The sequence below is a fragment of the Mytilus galloprovincialis genome, chromosome 3 (genome assembly GCF_965363235.1).
Source record: "Mytilus galloprovincialis chromosome 3, xbMytGall1.hap1.1, whole genome shotgun sequence".
Taxonomy (NCBI): Eukaryota; Metazoa; Mollusca; class Bivalvia; order Mytilida; family Mytilidae; genus Mytilus; species Mytilus galloprovincialis.
In genome coordinates, this window is record NC_134840.1 from 62946858 (window position 1) to 62953141 (window position 6284).

Consider the following 6284-nt stretch of genomic DNA (forward strand, 5'->3'; position numbering starts at 1 on the left):
TGTGTGATACGATCATGGTAAGAAATCGTCACACTGACCACGTGTACGTAAACCTTTCATCGTATCATATCTTATGCGCATGCAATACAGCAATACATACCGTGTATAGCAGCAGATTTTAGTTTGGTTTAAAGAGTACCTTTTAGCTAATATCAGATACACTTATTAAAAGGGGGTTGCTGAATTATATACAAAAAAACGTTGAACCCTGTTAAATACGTGTCTTTCCAAAGTCTGGAATTTTGTCAGTTGTTGTCTGTAGCTATAATATAGTACTTATTTTTGTCACTATACAAATCCTTGGTCAAATTTATAATTATAGTAATTATGGTGTCAGATATTCATGTATTTGGAAAGGGGCCTTCAAAACAGAAAAGAAATCAAATTCAGATGTTTCCTCCCTCACCCCAAACCCCATATGAAAGAAAATGACCAGTACCTTCATGAAACAGATTATAGTTAGAAGGGAGGCATATAAGTCTTACGTGCATCGTTGTGCATCAAGTGAAAATTTTGAAAAAAAGGTAGTGATTATGTTCATACCAATATCACTATCTATCAAACCAATAAGGCACAGATAATAGTATGTGTGGTTGTATTTCTCATTGATTGATGATGCCTGAAGATGACGATATTTTTGGTGTTGGAAATTGTCTTGTTTTTCCTTTAAATTGCAAATATTCCCCAGCAAGCTTGCAGTAACATATAACTGTATGTATAAGTTTGGTTTCGAAATGTGTGAAACTGCGTGAAATTGTAGGTTACCCAAATAAATACCCTATTTCTAAACCTGTGTCTTCGTGAATATAAGATTGTGATTGCATCGATATTTCAACTTCCAGTAAAAAGAGTTATCGACCTTTGAAACCCTAGCGGCATGTACATGTAGAAAGGCTAGCTATATCCCGTTTTAATTGTCAAATTTAGGTTTTTGTGCCAGATATTTGATGAATCGACGTTTATTTGCAACTTTCCTACCTAATTTGGGCGATTTTTAGCTTGATACCGGTATATTGTCTAGAACATTAACTATGATTAAATAGTAGTATTTTAATTCATTCGGTTGCTGTTGCATTGGCTTATAACCCAAATTTCCACACATTCCCAAACTACTAAAATGTCATTCTGTGAGCACAGTTCGTGTATCATTTTAGTTAAATGCTTGTTTATTGTAAGTATGACTCTCCTTTAAAAGAAAATTGGCGACCTGACGATAGTTTAGTTTTATTTTACTAACATAACATTGAGAATTCAGTTTAATTCATATTTTTCAGTATCAGCATACGATTTCTACGCTGACAACTGAATAAAATAAAAGTGTCGCTCTATGAAATGCGGTTAAAATATTTATATAGATCCTACAACATCGTCGTGTATAATCGTTTTTTTTTTCTTTTCTTTCACATTTTTTAATTTTAATTTTTTTCTCTCCTTCCAATTACCGTTAAATATTCAAAATTCAAATATTAATTAATAAACCTATCTTCCGGAACATTTAAATATGGAAATGTGTATTATTCCATTAATTGACAAGTGATATTGAAATATATGAAGTCTACTTTAAGTTTAATTCTCAGTCTTAATCTTATATTTTGTATACTAAAATATTCATTAAATTTTTACATTTTTAAGGTCACGATTGATTCATCATCTTTCATTTTTTTTAAATTCAAATTTAATGTTTCCAATTTATATACTAGTATTGTTTTGGTTGTATCTTTTTTTTTCAAAGTTCAAATTTTAATTTAATGTTTCCCAATGTAGAACATTGTTTTTTTTTTTGGTTTTATCTTTCTTTATTTTAAAGTACAAATTTAATGTTTCCCATTATAGTTTTTTAATTTTTTTTTTTGTGAGCAGGCATATATGTCTGTTTGATCGAGTAATTTTTAAGTATTCCACGTAAACCATTCTTTTCTTTTTAAATCAATTCAGTTCAAAGATTTTATTATTTAAGTCAATTTTTATTCAAACAAAGAGATTGGAAAAAGGCTATATAACCCTTTACCCATACAAGATGGAAAGAATAATAATTTTACATATGTTCATACACCATATCACAGCGAGCCAGGGACGGGAACCCTTCCTTATCTTACGAAACCTAAATTATATTTCATAAACATTTGGTATAGTATGGTTGACCCTCAGTCGGTACAATGGGTTCAGAGAGATTATAGATATAAGAAGATGTGGTATAAGTGCCAATGAGACAACTTTCCATCCAAGTCACAATTTGTAAAAGTAAACCATTATAAAACCATCAGCTGTTGTCTGCTCTATGGTCGGGTTGTTGTCTCTTTGACACATTCCCCATTTTCATTCTCAATTTTATAGGTCAAAGTAAGGTCTTCAACATGTATGTTTCTAAACTTTTATAGCACTCCATAAAAGTGGATTGTAGAGTGTTCTTTGTTAGGCTATTATCAGACTCAATGTGGTTTGTCATAGATCAGGACACCAATATTAGTATTTGGGAACTTCCTAATACTCCCAACACGTTTATATTTGTGTCTAGTATAGAATGGACAAACATAAAAGAAATGAAAGTCATCTTCAATAGGATTGCTACAAGCTTACCTTGAGCTGAGCTATCAGACATGTGTTCAGTAACAAGATGCCGATTGAAGGATCATGCTTCATTCCTAACCTGACAATTTATAATATTGTAATATCGTTTACCAATGTCAAAATATTCTAGACCGTGGATGATATCATCATGCAGCACACTCTTAAATTTGGCAAAGCTAGCAATGCATTTAGTATCGTGGTCAAGAGAATTCATTTTTCTAGGATCATTAGATAAAACAATGATAACATGAAGTACAAGTACGACATAGGGGGTTCTATATTCTCTCCAATGTCGTAAATTGTTTTGTGTATTATTGTTTGTAAATGGTGGATGGATCTCTGCAGCTATGTATCTTGGGATCTCTCCAGATGAGACTTTATGAAAATATAATAATTTATTTTTGTGTCGTGTACTCTGGAGGGAATCCCATCCAAGTTCTTTATATCATATACATTTTTTAATCCTTGTGGTTCCCTTTCTGCGACCAGTAATTATTCGAGCAGTATCTTTTTGAACTAACTCAAAAAGCTCAGTGTCTTTCTGGCTACAGTTATCCCAAATAACGTTCCCATACTCCAAAACGGACCAAATAGAATCTCTAAATCCAATATAGAGTTTTTCTAAAGAAGCTCTGTCAATCTTATTTCTTTATATCTCATAAATAAATGTAAATGTAAATGCGCTTGTAGGCCTGAGTATAAATTTCTCTCAGTGTATGGTCAGTTCACTTGTCATTAGACGAAAAAGTAAGGTCCAAGTGTTTTTGTTTTTAATTAGACATATTTTTCAAGGAAATGTTATTCATATGCAGTGATGTGACATCAGAATTGTTTTTTTTTTTTTTTATTCTGGTAAGATATGAAGATTAAGTATTGATAGCATTAAATGTTACACCTCAGTCTGTAGACAAAGGCCGAATAAATTATCTCATTATTTTGATGTTATTCATTACCTAAGTTCTAAGCTTAGGTTACATATAGCAGTAAATAAATTGATAAAATTATTGAAGATTATGTAAAATTTATTTTTCTATTAAATCAAATCCTAGCTGTACCATATATAGTCTATCATGTCTAATTTTAGAGTGGCTCTTGATTTATATGTGAATTTATTTTTGTAGATTTTTTGTTAGAGATGATACTTAATGTTAAGATATTGGTTTGTCTTGGTCTTGTAATCAGATTTCTATATCGTCTATTTTCCCGAGGGTTGATTATTTGTCTATGGACAATTGTTGTTAAAGTATTCAATACTTAGCAAGATTAGGTCTTGATTAATTGTTTTTAAATACTTGTATTTTTTTTGTATCCTCCTTATAATGTTAACCACCTTTAAATGATTGACAGAGATGATTTTTCAGGGTGCCCCACCCCCCCCCCTTTGGGAAAAATGGTTGATTGTATAGGGAATCACTGAAGGATGACTGAAGGGGCCCCTCTTAGGCAGTCAGTCCCCCCTTATGAAAGTTTCTGGATCCGCCACTGATTGTTAGTATTGTAATTTTTTCAAGAGACTTTCTCATTCATTAGATTAAAATAAAAAAAAGGTTTTTTTCTGTTAACGTTTCTACTTCCAGATGACTTTGCGTAAAATTTTCGGAATATAGCTACCAGAGCAGAATTGTTCCATTCAACCTACTTGGAATTTGATTTTCGAGATTGTGGAATCTATTGGCTTCAACTGCTAAAGCATCTTTATTATTTGAAGCTGATATTTTTTGTTGTTGTATGATATATATAAATTACCCTATTCTGTCAAATAAATACATTCCTCTCTTTAATGATGCAGCACTGTGATGAAAACGGAGAGGGTGGGAAAACAGTCGATCCCTGCCACATCTTATTGTGCCTGATGTCAGGAAGCTGTCTTTTGATGTGATTGGTTAAATCATTTTTATTTATTACAGTGACTTGACTGTTAGTGTTGCTATTCAGCAATTGCAACTCATTCAAAATTTTGACCAAATTGCAATTTGTTTTATTAAACCAAATTGTTCAACTGGTCAAAATATTGAACAAATTGTTCAGCCAAAAAGTGAAAGTGCAAGGTGATAAAATAAAACATACTTACAATCTTATAAGACTTTAACTCCACTTTAATGATGTTGTGAAAAAATGAGTCTATCAGTTTGTATTGGTATATTATAGTCATTTCCATGGTGAAGGAACTGTCATTATTTTGAATTGCTATAAAAATGTCCAAACTAAGCCTTCATATAGTTTTTCTTTCTAAAAGTATTCTATATTCATAAGAATAATTCAAAATATAAAGTTGCATTTTTACAATTGCTATCAAAACAATGCTCTACCCGAGATAAAATGATAAGAAACAAGCAATCCCAGGTCATCGGATGGTCTTCAATATATATTTAGAGCAAACCTCATACCGCGTATAAATAAAGCATGAAATAAAGGACCCAAAATAAAAACTGCCAAACAATCCAAACGAGACAACTAAAGGCCTAATTTATATACAAAATAATATAGTATGAAATTCAAAACAGTGTAGCTGTGGCCATTGATTGACACATTAAAATCATTCATTGACTGGGACAATTTAGGTGAACGTTTGTATGTAACGACCAATGCTCACTATGTACTTTTTAAAGACACTTAAACTATGGGGTCACCAAAGGTTCTCAACACCTAAATAAAGTAATTCGAAAAATTAATCAGAAATAACACTATATTTTGATTTATATCAATTATATAAATCAAAACACAGGGGTTATTCCTGATTAATTTTTCGAATTATTTTATAATTAAAGGCGTTAAGAAACCTTTGTTGACCCCGCAGTTTAAATGTCTATCGTAGGTACGTCATGAACAGTGGTTGTTACAGACAAACGTTCACGTAAATTGTCCCAGTCAATGGATGATTTTGATGGGTCAATCAATGGCCACAGCTACACTGTTTTGAATTTCATACTATGAAAAAACAAATATAGTATACAACAACAAACGACAACCACCGAATTGCATGTTCCTGACTAAGAACAGGCACATACATAATGAGGCTCACCCCTAACTTAATTTGTGTTTTTGTTGGAATCTTGTCTCATTGAACTTTACGTCGTAGTTGCTTAATCTAGCAATAAATTACAGTCTTCTGTTATACGGTACTATATATTCTTTAGTAGGGAGCTATTGTTTTTTTTTCTGTTTTCTTTTAAGCTTTATTTTTGCTTAAACTGATATTTTCTTTTACTATGCGTTTTTTTAAACTTGATCATATGTACTATCACCGATTATGGTTATTGCCGATAGTTGATTACAAATAAACTTAGTATAATATGATGGTAACTTTTTTAAGTGAGTGAGAGCAACCCCAAATATAATAATACAGCATTTTTTTTTCAAATTTCATCCTAACCTCCCCATAAATATCAAATGGAAGCTCCCTAATCAGAATTTTAACTAAATTACCGCGAGTCTTGGGGTTTTCAATATAGAAAAAAGTGGACAAACAGTGCAGAATAAGGGAAATAAGGGAATATAGAAAAATAAGACAAAGATACAGAGGTGGTCAAATATAAAGAATAAGGAATATGGGCAAAAAATTCAAAAAATAGAGAAAAATTACCTAAAAATTATAGAATACAGAATAAAGGACCCCGGGCCATCCAGACCCTTAATACTATCTGAACTACGTACACAAGATATAAATTACAAATGGTAATATCTATTTGTGCAATTGTACCGGTGAAAATTCAGAT